The 18,537-nt window shown below is 41.0% G+C and overlaps 1 long non-coding RNA gene across 1 annotated transcript in view; it reads left to right on the top strand.

Annotated features, from left to right (window-relative positions):
- Positions 1–12,251, top strand: part of LOC125612872 — a 14,376-nt gene extending 2,125 nt beyond the window's left edge. The window contains exons 2-4 of the long non-coding RNA XR_007343348.1: positions 9,279–9,537; positions 9,624–9,741; positions 11,204–12,251. This is a non-coding gene — a long non-coding RNA (uncharacterized LOC125612872). The remainder of the gene's footprint in view (positions 1–9,278; positions 9,538–9,623; positions 9,742–11,203) is intronic.
- Positions 12,252–18,537: the final 6,286 nt, after the last annotated feature.

Genomic DNA, 18,537 nt, shown 5'->3' with positions numbered 1-18,537 from the left:
GACCTGAACAGACACTTCTCAGAGGAGGACATACAATCAATCAACAAGTACATGAAAAAATGCTCACCATCTCTAGCAGTCAGAGAAATGCAAATCAAAACCACCCTAAGATACCATCTCACTCCAGTAAGATTGGCAGCCATTATGAAGTCAAACAACAACAAGTGCTGGAGAGGATGTGGGGAAAAGGGTACTCTTGTACATTGCTGGTGGGACTGCAAACTGGTGCGGCCAATCTGGAAAGCAGTATGGAGATTCCTGGGAAAGCTGGGAATGGAACCACCATTTGACCCAGCTATTGCCCTTCTTGGACTTTTCCCTGAAGACCTTAAAAGAGCGTACTACAGGGATACTGCTACATCGATGTTCATAGCAGCACAATTCACAATTGCTAGACTGTGGAACCAACCCAGATGCCCTTCAATAGATGAATGGATAAAAAAAATGTGGCATTTATACACCATGGAGTATTACGCAGCACTAAAAAATGACAAAATCATAGAATTTGCAGGGAAATGGATGGCACTAGAGCAGATTATGCTTAGTGAAGCTAGCCAATCCCTAAAAAACAAATACCAAATGTCTTCTAGATAATAATGAGAGCAACTAAGAATAGAGCAGGGAGGAAGAGCAGGAAGAAAAGATTAACATTAAACAGATACATGAGGTGGGATGGAAAGGGAGAGAAAAGGGAAATTGCATGGTAATGGAGGGAGACCCTCATTGTTATACAAAATTACATATAAGAGGTTGTGAGGGGAATGGGAAAATAAACAAGGAGAAATATGAATTACAGTGGATGGGGTAGAGAGAGAAGATGGGAGGGGAGGGAGGGGGGATGGTAGAGGATAGGAAAGGTAGCAGAATACAACAGTTACTAATAGGGCATTATGTAAAAATGTGGATGTGTAACCGATGTGATTCTGCAATCTGTATTTGGGGTAAAATTGGGAGTTCATAACCAACTTGAATCTAATGTATGAAATATGATATGTCAAGAGCTTTGTAATGTTTTGAACAACCAATAAAAAAAAATTAAAAAAAAAAAATAAATAAAAATATAACTTTGCATAAGCAATGCATTTGCACACCATATGTGATATGCATATCCATTTCTCCTCAGTAAATAGAAGGGGTGGCACATAACCCCTGTACTCTTCTCCATCCAATGATTCCATGTGCACACAAGCATTTTGGAAATGGAAATAATTAATTGTAGAAAACTTAACTATCATATCACCATTAAATGTGTCATTTAAGTCATTTAAATCTATACAGATTTTGCATTTACTCTTCAAAAACAGTAGTCCAATATCAAAAATTACATTTCTCTTATATGCAAATAAATTTGGAGACTAATTGATAGAAGAGACTTTGCTGCACTAGTGCCCAGTGACACGAAACATGTCTAGCTGAGCCAGGTCTGACCAAGTTGCATGCTATAGTTTGACCTTCCTCTGCCTTCCTGAACTTGCCCTGGTACATTTTTCCATTCCTTAGACTATTTATAAATCTCCTCCTCCAGTTTTTAACTTCATAGTGTTACATTTGGGAATTATGGAGTTCTTTGAAAAAAGCTGAAAGAAAAAGAGGGGGGGTTCCCTTTACCTTTTGTGTCATCTATCTCTCCTGCTTTTCTACCCTTGTCATCTCTTTAAAATTGTTAAAATTATTTTATGAAGTCTAAATACTTGAGAAATTGCATACTTTGGGTTCTCTACTTATGCAAAAATATGTAATCATTAGTCAACTGGTGGGACTGAAAAATATTACCCTTTTTTTTTGATTTTTTATTTTTCTCTTCTGCCCTGTAAGTTTCCATTGCAATTCGGGTTACAGCACAAGGTGATGCACGGGGCATTAAAATTGGTGTTTGGAGACCAAAGTTTGAATTCCTTTTAAGCCTATAACTAGGTTTGACAAGTCACTTAGCCTGCTAAGAATTCCTTTCTTGTTTACCCATTTCAATTTTGTTATGCAAATATATACACATATAACACCTATGTAACTATGCACATATATTTTATGTGATTATACAGTTGCTATAGTCTTCATTTGCTTCTTTTGCTTTATTCAGTGTAAATTGATAGAGACTTAGCTTGCTCAAAGTTTTACACAACTGAAGATTTTTTTGAGGATATGATAATTTTTTTTCATTTGGCTTTCAAATAAACAATGAACATTAGGAAACAGAGATCCATTATATGGATAAATATGTGCTCCTTGTGCAGGGATGTCAGATGTATGCTAACTCTTTTTTTGTGTGTAAAGAGATCAAGTCTAAATCCCTTGAGTGGCTGTTCAGCTAAAGTTTAGAGTCTCTTAATCTTGTATTTGATGCTAAACCAAATAGGCCCTTAGGGAAGAATTAAGAACAAACCAGACAGTATAAAATTCTTATTTGTTAAAGTTGAATAGTATTCGTCACATTGGGTATAACCAGGGTAATTACTATAAGGGCTAGTTGAGTACACTGTCTACACACAAGCCCTTTAAAGTAAAAAGAAGGGGATACAGAAAGACTAAAGAGATTAAATATTTTTGCCTTATTATTTGTCAGAGTATTGCCCTTTCAGTATGTCAAAATGTCATTCTGATGAATAGATAAGGCCATGCCTCAAAAAATGAGTTGAATAACACACATTGACCTAAATGCCATGAAACTTCTTTTGTATTCTTGAATGTTAGATTTTTGTTCATAGAAACAAGAATATTGTCCAAAGAACAGGATGTTTTGAAAAGGTTCATTAATAATTAGCAAAACTTGAGGAAAATTCAAATAAACATAAACTCTTATGAAACACTATGATTTTTAACCACTAACTTTAGGCCTGATACTGTGATAACCTAAAATATGTTTTTTCTTCTTGGAAAAATAATTATATATGAACACATTTTTCTGCTAAAACAGATTTTTACCTAAAATCTAAGTCAAAATTTAAGCAACTTCAATATTGTTCTTTAAGGGTATTTAAGCTATTTAAAATTGAAGGTTACATTTACAGTATTTCTTGCTCTTGCCACATATTCAGAGTTTGTTCTTATACTTATTTGGGAAGAACGTTATTTTCCCCTGTTTTAGGTGTCACATTGCTAGATGCTTCAGTAATAATCAGGCCTCACCTTCACTTCCAGGTAGTGTGGAAGCTTCTATTTGGTTCCATGGCTCCCATGACTGGCTATGATGTGGTGCCCCTCCATACTTGGGGCTGACTCTCCATGTGCCTCTGCTACCCTCTCCACTCTGCCAACCACAACTGCTTCCCATTGCCTGTTTTCATCCCAGATACCTGGAGCCTATACAGTAGATACTGAGATACAGAACCCTTAGGGGTGGGAGACCTGGGTGATGGGCTGTATAATATTCCTTGTCAAAGTAGAAAATTCTTGGCTGCTGTTAGTGCCAGGCTTCATGAAAACTGGCTCAGAAACTATGTGTTTTGAAAATCAGCTATATTTACTGTTACTTATTTGTTATTCTACTTAGACTCCATTCAGAATAAGATTCAAGGCTGAATCCATGTGGCTGGACTAGAGGACTGATCTGAGAGGCAGACACATCCATCTTCTTCCTGGGTCACTAAACCTTCCATCTAGAAAGAGGCGAAGTCAGCCTGCCTGTCCTCTTTCCCTTAATACCAGTTTGAAGCATGCGTGTGGTTTTCCTCTCTAGGAGATACTTCTGTGTTCATAGAAATAGTCTGCTCGTTGCCTGGCCATGTTTGTGTCCTGGAGTAGGACTTTAGATGAGTTTTAAGGTGGCAGGACACTCCAAAAAATGCAAATGCAAACTCTCCCCTGAGAACAGCAGGTAAATGCTCTGAAAAGAGGAGAAGAGAATATTCCAAACCCCTTACCTAATCTTTACTCCTTGTAAACTTGTGTGATAATATATGAATGGCTAGCTGGGCATGGTGGCACACACTCGTAATCCCAGTGGCTCAGGAGGCTGAGACAGGAGTGTCTAGAGTTCAAAGCCAGCCTCAGCAAAGGCAAGGGGTAAGTGACTCAGTGAACCCTATCTCTAAATAAAATATAAAATAGGGGATGTGGTTTAGTGGTCAAGGGCCCCTGAGTTCAATCCCTGGCATCAGCATCATCATCATCATCATCATCATCATCATAATAGATGCAGATGGCTAATTCTCACCTGTTGCATATAGTCATAGGTTTTTGTCTTCTCTGTGCCTTAGTCTCCACATCTGTAAAGGGAGAATAATAGTAGAATTGAACTCACAGGGCTTCCCAGAGGCTATAAGAAGTTAATATATGTTTCATGCTTAAAAAAATGCTTATGTGTAGTGACTGCTATTTAAATTTTAGCTACTACTAATTTTTTTTCCTGGCAGTTTCTAATTCATTCTCATTTCCTGCATTTCATTAGACGGCCTAGTATCTTCCACAGGTGACCTCAGTTGCTTATTTTCTCTTTTACATTTTTATTTTGGTCTCCCCACTTCCTGTGCAATGATTGTTTTTAAACATCCTTCCTGCTTTTGTGTAGAATTTCTGATGCTGTTGGTTTTCTGTTTATTTAGCTGTTAGGTGCATTCATTTTTCCTCCTTACCTGAGGAAAAGGGAAGGTAGTGGTACTTCAGAGTCAAATCAAGGACAAGTGGAAAGGGCATCAAGATCCAGATGAGAGGGGTATAGCAGTAAATTAGCTTGGAAGAGGAGAGGAGGCAGCTGGGAGGAGAGTTTTCAGTGCTCCTCTAAGCCCCCTTCAAATTCAGATACCACATGAGCCTTTCATGACTTGATGGAGAGTCAGAAGGCAGAAGACCAGCCTTGGGCCTAACTCATCCTGTAAAGACAGGCTGCATCCTTATCCAAAATGCTTGGGACCAGAAGCATTTGGGATTCAGATGATTTTGGGGCAGGGGGGTCAAATTTTGGAATATTTGCATATCCATAATGAAATATCATAGGGCGAGACCTAGATCTAAGCACAAAATTCATCTATGTCTTATGTGTATGTGTGATATATATATATATATATACACACACACATAAATATATAAATATATATATATGTGTGTGTGTGTGTGTGTATACATATATATAATTTATATTTGTGTTTTAATTGTATTCATTGATATTTTATGCACACATCACCTAAAGTAATCTCACAAGCTCCAGTACTCCAGCACTGACCCATCTCGTAAGGTGAGGCATGGAATTTTCCACTTGCGGCTTCATGTTGGTGCTCAGAAAGTTTCAGAGTTTGGAGCATTTGCATCTCAGGATTTCAGATGAAGGATGAGGATGCTCCACCTGGGGAGGCTGCCGTGGACTCGGCATGCTCGGCTGCTCTTGCTCTCCAAGAGCAACATGCTTCTCAGATCCTGGATTGAGCACCATTTTCCTCTTTCGGAAAACCATACTCCACCTTCACCACCCAGCTTGAAGCTCCAGTCTGCTGTTCTTGGAGAAGCTCTTCCCTTCATTGTCTGGTTGTCAGGTCCCTAGTTTTGTCCCCACTGTGATTCCCTCTCACCATCAGCACTGAACTGAACACAGATCCTCAGGGCACTCCTGTGTGCAGCAAAGGCCTTGCACATTGGAATCACTCATAATGGAGTGAGTGAAAGAAGAGGGAGAATAAATGAAAGACAAGAGGAGGAGAGACTGTTGATGTGAAAACAATAAGGACCTAGATTCCCTCTAAGGCCAACAGAATAAAAGATTAGCATGCTGTAAGAAGGAAGAATGGGGTAAGGCATTTGTAAAAATATCAATGTCTTCTCTTCTGTAAACGAGACGCCTGACTGAACCTTACTGTGAAAATCCCCATGTACCTGGCTGGTCCAGCTGAGGCTTCTACACCTAGCCCTTATGACTTGAGCATGGCTAAAGTCAAGTTCATCACTTTGCATTTGGTCCTTCCTGACTATGCTGCAGTTGGCTTATCCCAGAAGAATGAGGGATGCTGGGAGTGGAGTAAGGTCTAAGCCTGTCAAGTGTATATTGTGAGCATCAAAGGCCAGCAAAATCAGCTGAACCCCTACTGCCAGGAGAGTTTCCCCATCACTGTGCACTGTTCTTCATGCTCAGCCCAACCACACCAATGGCTTTCAGAGTCCTTCAGAAGCCAGGACACTAAGCCCATGCTGCAAGCAACCCACTTGCCAGGCTTCAGGTTTAGACCCACCAGCCTTACTCTGGCTAGATACAAGGTAGCCTGTGACACCTCTGTGAAAACTACAGTTGTCCCTTGGAATCCTCAGGAGATTGATTCCAAGAACTCACCCCCCACCCCCAACACATGCACCTGTACACACAGATACCCAAATCCACAGATATTCAATCCCTTATATAAAATGATGGAGTACTTGTCTATGCACATCTTCCTGTACATGGTCAATCATCACTAGATGATTCACAGTGCCCAATACTGTAAATTCTATGTAATAGCTGTTATACAGAATCACGTAGGGAAAGCTGACAAGAAAAAAGTGTACATGTTCAGTGCAGACACAATTTTTTTCCTAGTATTTTCAGTCTGAGCTTGGCTGAATCCCATTATGAGAAACCCAGATCTAGAAGAGGGAAACTGTAATTTGAGAGAGGGACTGTGTGTTTGAGGGAGAACCATAAACCACATCCCAACCATCACAATCATTATAATCTTCTCTCAGTTGCCAGAGTCTCATCTTTGGAAGTGCTGAGCCCATCTGTGCCATTTCTGAGGCAGCGAATTCTTTAGAGTTCAATCCATTGTGTTGAGAAAATGTGATTCAGCAGGGGGTTGTGGGACAGACCTCTGGGATGCGGTGCATCTCAGTGAATGCTTTAGGTTTGGATCCCCTACTCAGTGCCAGGCAAGACCCTGCCATAGCTTGCCCACCCCTGAACAGTCCCTCCCTTCCTATGGGTTGCTGGTGGCAGCCAGGAGCTTCCTGCACTTACTCCCAAGGGACCTTTCTGGAAAAAGCAACATCCATAGAGCAACAGAAAGGTTAAATTTGATAGAAAAGAATGTGCCAGACTCAATGGGTTGAGAGTCTGCCCTAGGCCCAGCACAGAGCAGAGTGACTAATCTCCTGTTCTCTGTCGGAGCCAACAGGCTTCCTCCTTTTCTTTGCCCCCTGGTGTGGAGTTATGCTCACATCTACTCAGGGTGCCTCTTATCCTCTGACTCAGGGACCTTGACCTCTACAGGGAGGGAGTGTTACTGAGAAATGTTCCATCAGGCTGACCTCAGCAGTTGTCACCACCCTAGCTTGCAAGGGCATTCAAGGCACCCATTTGTGACCAATGCTGGCTTGCCACCTTCCCATTCACACACACACAGTAGACAGTTTTCCTAGGAACTCTGCAAGTAATACCTTTTCAGAGACCTTAGCACTTCCCCAAGGAAGTGGGGCTTCTGCAGAGCAGTGAGACAAACCTAGCCAGAGGATTCAGGTACCAGGAAGGGGAGTGCCCAGGAGCAGGGCTTAGGGGATTCAGTGCCACTGCTGGGACACTCTGTAGGATAATGAGACATTTCCTAGGTGACAGGTACCTGAGTGGTGAAAACAGGCTGCTAAGGAACTCTCCCATTCAGTGAGGCGAGGAAGAACACAGGAAAGAGGTGGCCTTGGGGAAGGGGTTGGTGAGGGATGTCTCTTCTCCACATTCATGGTTCTGTGCTAAAAGTCCCAGTATGCATATGAAAACAGAGCCCTCTGAGGGGCAAGGGAAGAGACTGGGTTGGTTCTAAGGACATAATAAGGCCTAGTAATTCAGATGACACCTTGAACAGGATGCTGAAATATTGGGACTTGGCTTGGCCTCCAAGTTATTGCGGAGCCCCATGATGCAGTGGGTGACTTAGATGTCCTCCTCTATTTTCCTTCTTATTTTGTATAGATTTAATGGTTTCCCCAATCATCTTCCTAAAGAATACAGAAGGAGCATGAATACTTGAGCAGTGCAGGCATAATGGACAAAAAAAAAAAAATCATAGGAGTTCAGTTATGCAGAAAACCAAGTATGGGAGAGAATTCCTCTCTGGCTGTTGGCCACTGGGCTAGGCCTTCAGGATTGAAGCTCTGCCTAACAAGGTGGACAGGCTCAGAAAGACCATGCACAGTGACCCCTGAGAGCTGGCTAGCTGGGAAGGTCTGTAGACTCATCTGGGAAATTCCACTTGATAGGGTGACTCTCTGGTTGGTATTTTAATATCTTCCCCACTCGTGGAAGATAGAAATCAAGAAAAAGCTAAAGAAAGCGAGAAAAAGATAGTGTGAGAAGAAGAACGAAACAATGTCTAGTGCAGAGGCCTCATTGTCAGGGACAAACTAATGTTAAAATGTAAGAAAATCTCTACCAAAGTAAGCCATTTGACCATCTTGAGATGGCCTTAACATTTCAGGGAAAGGTTTAGCTAATAGATATTCAGAAGAATGGTGCTAAGGAAAAGAGCAAGATAGAGACTCTTCATTAGGGACCTTGATTAATAAAGGACCTTAATCATTTACATTTAAAGGACTTTAATCGTAAGTTAAGAGAATGGCTGTGAACAGTTCAACCTGCACCTCCCTGTGAGGCCCATGACTAGGCCCTCAGTACCTATGAGCACAGGAAAGGTTAGCTCAGATGCCCCTTGGGACAGCTGAAACAGAGGGGTGGCATCAGACACCTCTGCTGAGAGTCTGTGCTGGCACCACAGGCTGGGAAGTCCTTGTCTTTTGTGCTGAGTCCTCAGCTGGGTCTGGCTAATGTTTAACCAGAACCATTATGTTTAGTTCCTTTACAGGGTGGGGTGAGCTGGTTGTCTAAGGAGGCAAACCTCATATACTGCCAGGCATCCATATGAGGAATCATGGTGTAGTAAAACTTGACAGGAAAAGTAAATTCCAGAATTCCGAAGCCAAACAGTTATGTAAGATATAGGATTGCATTCGCAATAAAGTTCCTTAACATCTGTAGAAAATTCACTGCTACCTACATTTACAGAAACAGTAGTCAGTTTTTTTTTTTTTTTTTTAAATAAGGGAATGGTTTTAGAAGAACTGAAAGACTGGAAAAGACATTAGAAATTATCTTCTAATGTAATGCCTGGGCTGAATTTTTCCCAAAAAAAATGTAGACAGATGATTATTTTAAAAAAAAGCATATTCCTAAGTGATCACAACTAAGTCATGTTTAAGACACAGAAAAATAAAAGCTGTAGCTTTAATCATACTTAAAGGAATTCCAAGTAATTCTATACTTGGGGAAGGAACTAGCTAATGATCTGGAAGTGAGACCTGGATGTTCTTAACAATCCCTTCTTGTTCTCTCACCACAGTCTGCATCTCCTTTCTTCCTCACCATCTCCCTCCTACCCTGTGAGAGGAGTCTACACTTCTGAAGAGATTCATGAAAGAGCTGGGGGCCACAGTGGGGGCCAAAGACAACATCAAGAATGCCCCCAAAGACCCTTTTCCACACACACTACCCTAATTGAAAGATGATACCTGGCACCTTGCAGTATGGGAATTCTGAGGAAAATGAAGAGAGTTTTAAACATGAAGGCAGGTCCATGAGATAAAATCCGTGTGAGGAAGGTAAATGAGGGCAGAATTTTATAAATGTCACTTTGTGATATGAAATGAGATTAAAGATTCTTATTATTTCTGTGATTCTCTTCCAGGGGAGTCACCAGATGTTCATCTCCCACCCCCAAAACACAAGCACAGATGTGTAAAATTAGGAAGGTTGGCGATGCCAGGCTACGGACAGGAAATAGTAAGTACTCTCATATGCTGTAGGTGAGTATGTATAATGGTGCAAACACTTTAGAACTCTATTTGGAAAGTTCTAAAAAAGTCAAACTAACGCCTGCTCTCAGAGCCAGTCATTCCACTCTTACATATAGACCCAAGAGAAAAGAATGCAAACATCTGTCCAAAGGCTTGTAGGTAAGAGCTCTCAGCAGTTTTCTTTATAGTAACCTTAAGCTGGAAGCAACTCAGAGATCCATTAAAAGGTGATTATTAATATTATTAATATTAATAATTATGTGCAGGGAACAGTGGCACATGCCTATAATTCCAGTGGCTCAGGAGGCTGAGGCAGGAGGATTGCAGATTCAAAGCCACTTAGTGAGGCCTTAAGCAATTTAGTGAGGCTTTAAGCAACTTAGTGAAATCCTGTCTCAAAATTAAAAAAAAAAAAAGTGGGGGGCATGGTGGTGGCTGGTGTTGCTCAGTGGTTAAGCCCCCTGAGTTCAATCCCTGGTTTAAAAAAAAATTATGGACTATTTATTTCAAAAATCTAGAAGAAAGGATGTTTTCACCATAAAGAAATGATAAATATTTGAGGATATATATAAATATATATATACACACACATATATATCTCCTATATTTGAGGATATATATATATATATCCTATATTTAAGGATACATACACACACATGTGTATGTGTGTGTATATATATATATGTTTAGCCTGATTTGAACATTGCACAATATGTACATCTACCAAGCACTACATGGTATTTCATTAATAATATAGTTTCTGTGTTTTTATATATCAATTAAAAAAAGAAAAAGAAGATGAATATCACAGACCGTGTTATAACGGAATAGCATTCAACAATAAAAATGAATAAGCTACTGATATACATAAAACATGTCAATCTCAAAATGTTTAATGCTGAATGAGAGAAAAGGGTCTATTTATACCAAATTCTAGAAAAATATAAAGTATTGTGAGGGAAAGCATATCAGTTAAAGAGCATATCAGTTAAACCCCAGGAAATGTTTTTGAGTGATGAATATATTCATTATTTTGATTGCAGCAATGGTTTTATGGATGTGTAGGTCCATATGCCAAAACTTACTAAGGTTTTACTTATTAAGTTCATTTATATTTAAATATATGCAGTTCAATATATATACAATTTACTATATACATATATATAGCACATCAAAACATCTGTTGAAAATAAAATGTCCTTTCCATTCTTGTCTAGATTGCAGACTTCTAATTATCCTTATATAAATATATGCACTTATCCATTATATAACTATATATATGTCATTATATACATATATCTTTCCTCAAAACAGCTGTTAAAAATAAAATGCCCTTTTCATTCTAGTCTAGAGTACAGACTTTAATTATGCTTCAAAATTCACTTCTACTGTCAATTCCTCTGTGTCCTTCCCCAGTTCCTCACCTTCCCCACCACATGTACCATAACTAGTGATCTCTGAACACTTCCAGAGATCTCCAGTTATTGTCGGGGGGGCCCCAAGAAAGCCTGCTACATGGTCTTCACTTCCTCCGACCTTTCTGGATGAGAGGAGCCAGGGAAAGTGAAGCAACTGCTAATCCGCCTGCTGTAGGCAGAGTCCCTTACAGGCAGCCCCTGGCTCTTCTGCTGCTCCTCGGCTGCTCCTCCTGCTCCGGATGCAGAGAAAATTGTCATTCTCAGCCAAAACAAACACTTCCTCATCTGGGAGGCCCACGGAGTGACAAGTAGCTTTTGATGTAGACATCACTCCCCCAGAGAGCTATTTGTTGGGAAGCTGGGAGGAGAAGGAAGACACTTGCCTGCCAAGATGCTGTGCTATCATATTTGTGCTTCCTGCAATGCGATCTTCATGACTCTGGGCAGAAATGATTGCTCTGGCACTTTAAAAGGAAAGTTGCTTCTGAAACTAGATTCTTCTGGCAGAGCTCTGACATGCCTTTATCAGGCCCGATGAAATAATCTGCAAGGTGTTCATTCGCTTTGATGGATCTTTCATACCAGAAATGGGGGAGAAACCAGGCAGAGGTCTGAACTTTACCAACTACAGCCGTTAGGAGCACTGGAGTGGGTTCAGGAGGTGCCTTTATCCTGGAAAAGCAAAGAAATTATTTTGGAAAACTAATTCTTGCCGTAAAAACAAAATAGGGGGAAGCAGCTCAGAAAGAAGGTGCCTGTGAACCGTTGTCAAGAAATGGAAGCACATCTTTTAAAAGGGATCCGAATTTGAGGAAACGAAAGAGAGAATCACTCTTCATAAATGGATATTTGTCCAGGGAATGGGGACAGTATTCTTTCGGAATCATAGACAATATTTAAGTGATTTGCATCTGTCTGGCATACCCTTCAACCGAGTGCTGTTATTCTGAATCCTACTTCCGAGGTCAATAAAAAATATAAAAAGCTAAGAGTATTGGGACACCCTCCTCATAAACCTGAAGTGCCCACCAACCTGGCATTTTGACAACATTCAAACTTTAGTAGAAAAGTCTCACAATCCAGAGTAAAAAATGAGCAGTATGGGAAGTTTACAGATGCTTGTTCCCTTTATTTCCAGCTAGCCTTAGTTTGGCACAAAAATGAAATTTGATGTTTTATCTCTCTAAAACAAATTGCATGTGCTGTCCATCTACCTGTCCTGCTTGGTGTTAGGTGCAACCATGACAAGCAGAGGGCCACATGTACCTTGAGAAGGTGACTGTGGAGTCAGCAGTTTGAATTAGGTTTGCTACCTAGAGGGGCAGAAGTGAAGCCTGGTGCAGTGCATGGCAGGAGCCGAGGGTGGGTAGGCACCTTGCACACCTCCTGCATGCCCATCTGATAAGGCCCTGCCAGGGTTTGGAGCAAGGGGGACCTGCAACTTGGCTGGGTGGATTGGAGCCAGTGATCTGAGAAAGAAAGTTCTCCTCCAGGGTTACCAGCTGGGCATCATCATGTTTGATTTGAAAGTGTTTTTAATCAAAGTTATGTGTATCTGTTACCTCTACTTACCTCATCAAGACCCCTTTTGGAGAGGCAGGTAGCATTTGCATGACATGCCTAAGAAAATATAAAAAGCTCCCTTTGAATTCAAGTTTTGATGTTAACAATGGAGCATTGAATCATAAGTCACTCTTGCAGAGGAAGCTGCTCAGGGTAAGAGAAGTAACTACTAGGTAAGAGAAGTAACTACTAGAAGTAACTACTACTAGTAGTGTAAAGGACAGAGGCTTTGAAGATCCCTGGGTAATGGCCCTACCCCATTCCTTAAAAACAAGAGCAACAGCTGCCCTGTGGTGGAGGGAACATTGGATTTCAATACCAAAGCCCTCAGTTGCAGTCAGAGTCCTGTTACTTGCCAGTCAGAACTCTGGCAAGTCACTTAGTCTTTCTGAGGCTCATCGTCATGCTCTTTATGTAGGGATAGTGTATGACCTTAAAGGGCTGTGGTGGGTAAGGCATGGGAAAGCACTTTGCCCACTGTGAAGTGCTGTATGATTGGTGGGCACCATTTTTCTAAGCAGTTGCCAAGGTCAAGAACTGTAAAAGAGGCATCATCATTAATGTCACCACAGCATTTATTAAACAACTACTGTACAATCCAAGAGGCCAGGGAAGGGGATACCAAAGTAATTTAGGGTATGGTCACAGCTCTCAAGGGACTTATAGACAACCTAATGAGAAAGAATATGAAATTTAAATTTTAAAAAAGATGTTTCCCAGGTCAAGAATGATCTAGAAGTGAGTGAGTACAGATAAAGGGACACTAGCTTTCATGAACAAAGTAGTACTTGGGCTGAACACTGAAGGACTGCCAAGATGCTCAGGTGCCCATCATTTGGTAAACATTTGGCCACACACATGTTAGCAGAGAACGGAAGGCAGAATCTAAACTAGTTTCAAATTTACCCTTCACCATCAATTTTCCATTTGAGACTTTACCCTTAACCTGTTTTGTCTCATTGTCCCAGATGTGGAACATGTAAAAAATTTAAATATAAGCAGAACACTGTGGCACATGCCTGTAATTCCAGCAACTCGGAAGGCTGAGGCAAGGGGATCACAAGTTTGAGGCCACTCTGGGCAACTAATTGAGAACAAGATAAATAAAAAGGGTTGGGGATGTAATTATGGGGTGAAATGCCCTTGGATTCTATCTCCCATACTGCACACACACAAAAAAAAAGAAAGAAAAAAACCCAAAATCTTCAATATGGTATATAATTATATAATTTGCAATATAATTATATAAAAATAAGAATATGAGAAAAATATTAATATATGCTTTATTAATAATAAGCTCAAGATCATTATTTCCAATCTATTCTAATGCAACTGTGTTGATTTCATTGAAATATGTGCAGAATTGAAAACTTGGGATATAATGGGTTAAACGGTAGGTTACCTGTTTAGCTTTCTCCATATGTCAGAGAAATGTTGTAAGAAGGTAAAATAATACTTCAAATGCCAGGCCTTTAAGTCTTTTGAAGCAGAGAAGCCAATAAACAAAGAGACTATTATTATGTCGTTCATTGTTTTTCAATATTTTCATCAGACACCATACCAAAACCTTCTGTTCATGCAACCCAGGGTGTCTATGAATGATAGGTCGCTGGTATTAATGAATTCCTTTCTTGGTGCACAGACCACAAGGGTATGTGAATGAAAACTAGACAAACGACCCGGATGTCATGCCAGTTTCTATTCACCAAACCGAGTGGTGTCTGTTTCTAGCCGTGGAGATACCGCACAAAGCCAAGCCATGGCCATTCTTTCTCAGGGCTTGCTGCATGCTCTCAACAACTTCACTCCAGGAATATTAAGTGTCTCTCTCCTCTATCCTTTCTTTCCCTTCATGGTAACTTTAGAATTACCACAAAGGAGAAATTCCAGACCTCACAGGGCCTGTCCCTGGAATGTGATAATCTCCCACCCACCCCCAGCCCCCAGCAGAGCAGCTCCCAAGGCCCACACCCTGGTGAAAAGCCCTTTTATAGGAGCTGGGTGTTGTTAGAAATGGTCACCCTACCAAAATAACATTCATGGCTGCCCTCACATCTTAACAATGCCTCGGTTTTCTTAATTCCAATGCTGTCTCCAATGGGCTGTTGCCTTTTCAGAGTTGAAACAAAGGGGGCTGCCGGGTGATAAGCCAGGGCCCAGCAGCTGGCCCAGGCTGGGCCTGTCGGCAGGATGAGGGCTGGGATCAAATGTGTGATTCATAGCTGGGAGGAGGCTGCCAACTCCAGCTGCAGGGCGCAGTCTGTACTGGCCGAGAAGGCGCTCTGCACTGTGCCCTGTGTGTGTGCTCTCCGCAGGGAGCATAGCTCCCACCCCGCCTCCCTCCCCAGCTCTTGTCTCCGCAGGGAACCCTTCTGTTCCACTGGCCAACACCCAGCTAGCTCCTTCATTCTATCCATGTTCAATCAGGTACTGGAAACAGTACATGACTCATGCCAGACTCAGCCAAGACCAACAGCACTAGGCTTTCTTTTGTTTAAGAGTTAACTGCAAGTTCCATAAATGATTTCAGTCAGTGGAGTCTTTGTTGCTTACATGGCTGGTCTCTAAAGTCATGGAAAGAGATGGCCACGTTGGAGCCGTTGAAAAGCCAGGGCACAGTCAGTCACAAGACCTCATTCTTCCTTAAACCCTATCCTGGAAGATCATCATGAAGTATTTTCCTCTGAGAATTGGCCTTGGTCATGAGGATGCTGTGAAAGATCGACTAGGTTTCTTAAGGAAGAGTTGAGTTTTAAGTGCAAGGCTAACAGTGTCACTCCAGGCACTAGTAAGGGCCTGCTGACGGATTTTACCATTGAACTTAGGGACCTGCTGCCGGTGCCAGCTTCGGTTTGGGGCAAACCTTAGGATTTCCATTTGAGAAGAAAAACAGTCCTTATCTCCCAGTAGAAATACAATGGTTGGGGGTGTGGTTGTGGCTCAACAGTAGAGCGCTCCCCTCATACATGCGAGACCCTGGGTTCAATCCCCAGCACCACATAAAAATAAATAATTGAAATAAAGGTATTGTTTCCAACTACAACTAAAAAATAAATGTTTTTTTTAAAAAACACAACGGTTGTCTTAAGGCATAAGTGGAGATGCAATACCAGTAAAGGATAGTTAAGATTAGTGACTCTCCAAGCAGCTAAGGATGCTTTAACACCTGGGAGGGATGGTGAAATCTTGTCATTCTCTGACTTAAGGGAGAGATCAAGTCACTCTCTTAATACCATTCCCACTGAGGTCCTGCTAATTGAGAAAACAAAGATCTCTTATATGTCTACTGTACTAACTTCCGTATAAGAAGGAAAGAGGAAATACTCAGTATCTGGTGGGGGGGGATTGGTCCAGGACCCCCTGCAAACACTAAAATCCTTGGATGCTCAAGTGCCTTACATATAACCTAAGCACATCCCTCTGTATGCTTTAGTCATCTCTCCATGACTTATAATGCCTAATCCAACCTAAATGCTCTGTTGATAGTTGTTGCACTGTATTGTTTAGGAAATACAAGGGAGGGGAAGTCCGTACATGTTCAGTGATAGACACAATTTTTTCCCCCAGATATTTTAAATTCCTGGTTGGTTGAATCCCAGGATGTAGGGGGCCATCTGTACTGTGTTGCTCATTTGTGCAAACAAAACATGGAAGGATGCAGCAGGGGCTGAGGGTAAACTCAGAAGTAGAGGGTTTGCCCAACACAAGTGAGGCCTTGGATTTGAATTTTTTTTTAAATATTTTTTTATTAGTTGTTGATGGATCTTTATTTATTTATTTACATATGGTGCCGAGAATCAAACCCAGTGCCTCACACATGCTAGGTAGACAAGTATCTACCACTGAGCCACAACCCCAGCCCCCGCTGGATTTGATCTTTAAACACACACACACACAAAGATAAGGTTGGTACTGGTGAGTCTGGCTACTATAGGTGGTGGAAACGGAGGGGTAAAAACAGAGGAGCAGGTGGAAAGCACAGGGGAATGACACTCCTCTGAGTTTTTAGATCATGAAGTATTTTCCTCTGAGTTTTTAAATAGCTTCAACTTAGTACCATGTTAAGGTTCCCATACTCAAAATAAATAAAATCAAAATCTGAAAGGTAGGCAGAGAAACTTCTATTCTTTTTGGAAAACGGGAACTTGTCTATATTATCATGGAGGTGGGAAGGGTCAGGAAAAAAAAAAAAACAACATAAAGGGCCCTTAAAATCTTCTGGCCTTTAAAGAATCTGCTACCAACTCTAAAATTGAACTCTGTAATCTAAAAAAGGGAAACAGGCATAGCTTCCTCATCTCTGGAGATCTTTGAGAAGAGAATAGACATTCAGGAGTCTGTATCATCCCAGTAAAGGGCAGGCTGACATGAATGGCCTTTCCGGGATGTGGGATGTCATCAAGGCTGGATCCAGGCTCTGAGTATCAGCAGGTTTTTATCTCCAAATCTTATGTTCTCGTTTCCTGACTTTTCTTTGCTCTTTAGTCGTCCACTCAATTTCTTCAACCTGTCTCCATGCCTTATCGGAGGTAATAAGGCTGTAAGGCAGGAGTCAAAAAATACCCTGCAGTCTATGAGAGTGCATAAAAGTCCTGACAGTTTAGACAATCTAGTGTCCAGGACAGTGTTCTTTAAGGAAATAACTATAAGCTCCCCTGGTAAAGGAGTTGGAAAGATTTGAATGCAGCTTTTAGAATATATGACAATATATATGTTCAAATCTCCACTGGGATAGTCCAAGTGAGCCTGTTGGCATGCAGAAGAATCCTGAGTCAACTTGACTTTGCTACTCCATCCTGTAAAGTTGGAAATGGATGCAGTGAAGTCTTGGGAGGAAAGATCTAGATCAGAGAAGATGGAGTACCCTGGATCCAGTAAGGCTCCAAATTGGTCATTGACATTCTGATCTGGCCCCAGTTTCCCCTGATTGATGGTATCATTTTTGGGTTACTCTGGACTCTTTTCCTGGGCCCTAAAACCCAACAGGGTACTTTTAATTACTTTTCCAGGGTGCAAGTCTTCTCCCGGGACATCTCTTACACACAAGCTGCCCCTTTGCCCACATTAATTAGTACTAGAAAAGAGAAAGAGTAATTTGTCAGAACATTCACTCCATGACCCATGCTCCAAACAATTTATTCCTTTTTTTTTCTATTTTTAGCAATGACCTCAGCTGGGTTAAAATTTTGGTTTCTAATGAATCAATTCCATTCATATCATACTTTATTAAAAATAGCAAGTGAATTTACATTACAAATCTACTCCTTTTAGTAAGATTTAGTAAGCTTATCTTTAGCTCTTCAAAGATGCTTAGATATTCAGCAGAGTGGAGTGGGAAGGGCCTGCTTCACTTATTGGTTATGAACTTAAAGAGCAAATTTCAGAGAAGTCATTCAAGTAACTATCTTTCTCCTTCACCATGTTTTGTGTACATGTGTGCATCACTAAAGAGTTTCCTCTAGTCCTAAGCGCTTGAAAAACAAGGAGTGTTATATAAAGTGATAACTACATCTCCCCAGAGCCCAGTCTTTTCAGAGCTAAACCGTGTGTTGTGATAAATACATATTCCCTGAAGAGCCTATCTTGCTTTTGGCAAGGCTATCAACAATTTAGATGGGAGGCATCTTAACTCCTACAGAAAAGAAGATTCCACATCTTGGCATGAAAATGGGAAAGGCCCGTTAACAAAAGCCACATATGTGAAAGGATGTGGGGGCGACTTGTGCCTCAGAGCAAAGAGAAGAAAAATTGGAGATTTAAATGCCAGTAGTTAGGTTTAAAGCCAAGAAAAAGGGGAGATTAACTCACAGCAGAAATATTTTTT

Source organism: Marmota marmota, unplaced genomic scaffold (assembly GCF_001458135.2).
Source record: "Marmota marmota marmota unplaced genomic scaffold, marMar, whole genome shotgun sequence".
Taxonomy (NCBI): Eukaryota; Metazoa; Chordata; class Mammalia; order Rodentia; family Sciuridae; genus Marmota; species Marmota marmota.
The sequence above is the reverse complement of the archived record's forward strand: the minus strand, read 5'-3'. Positions and strand labels throughout refer to the sequence as shown.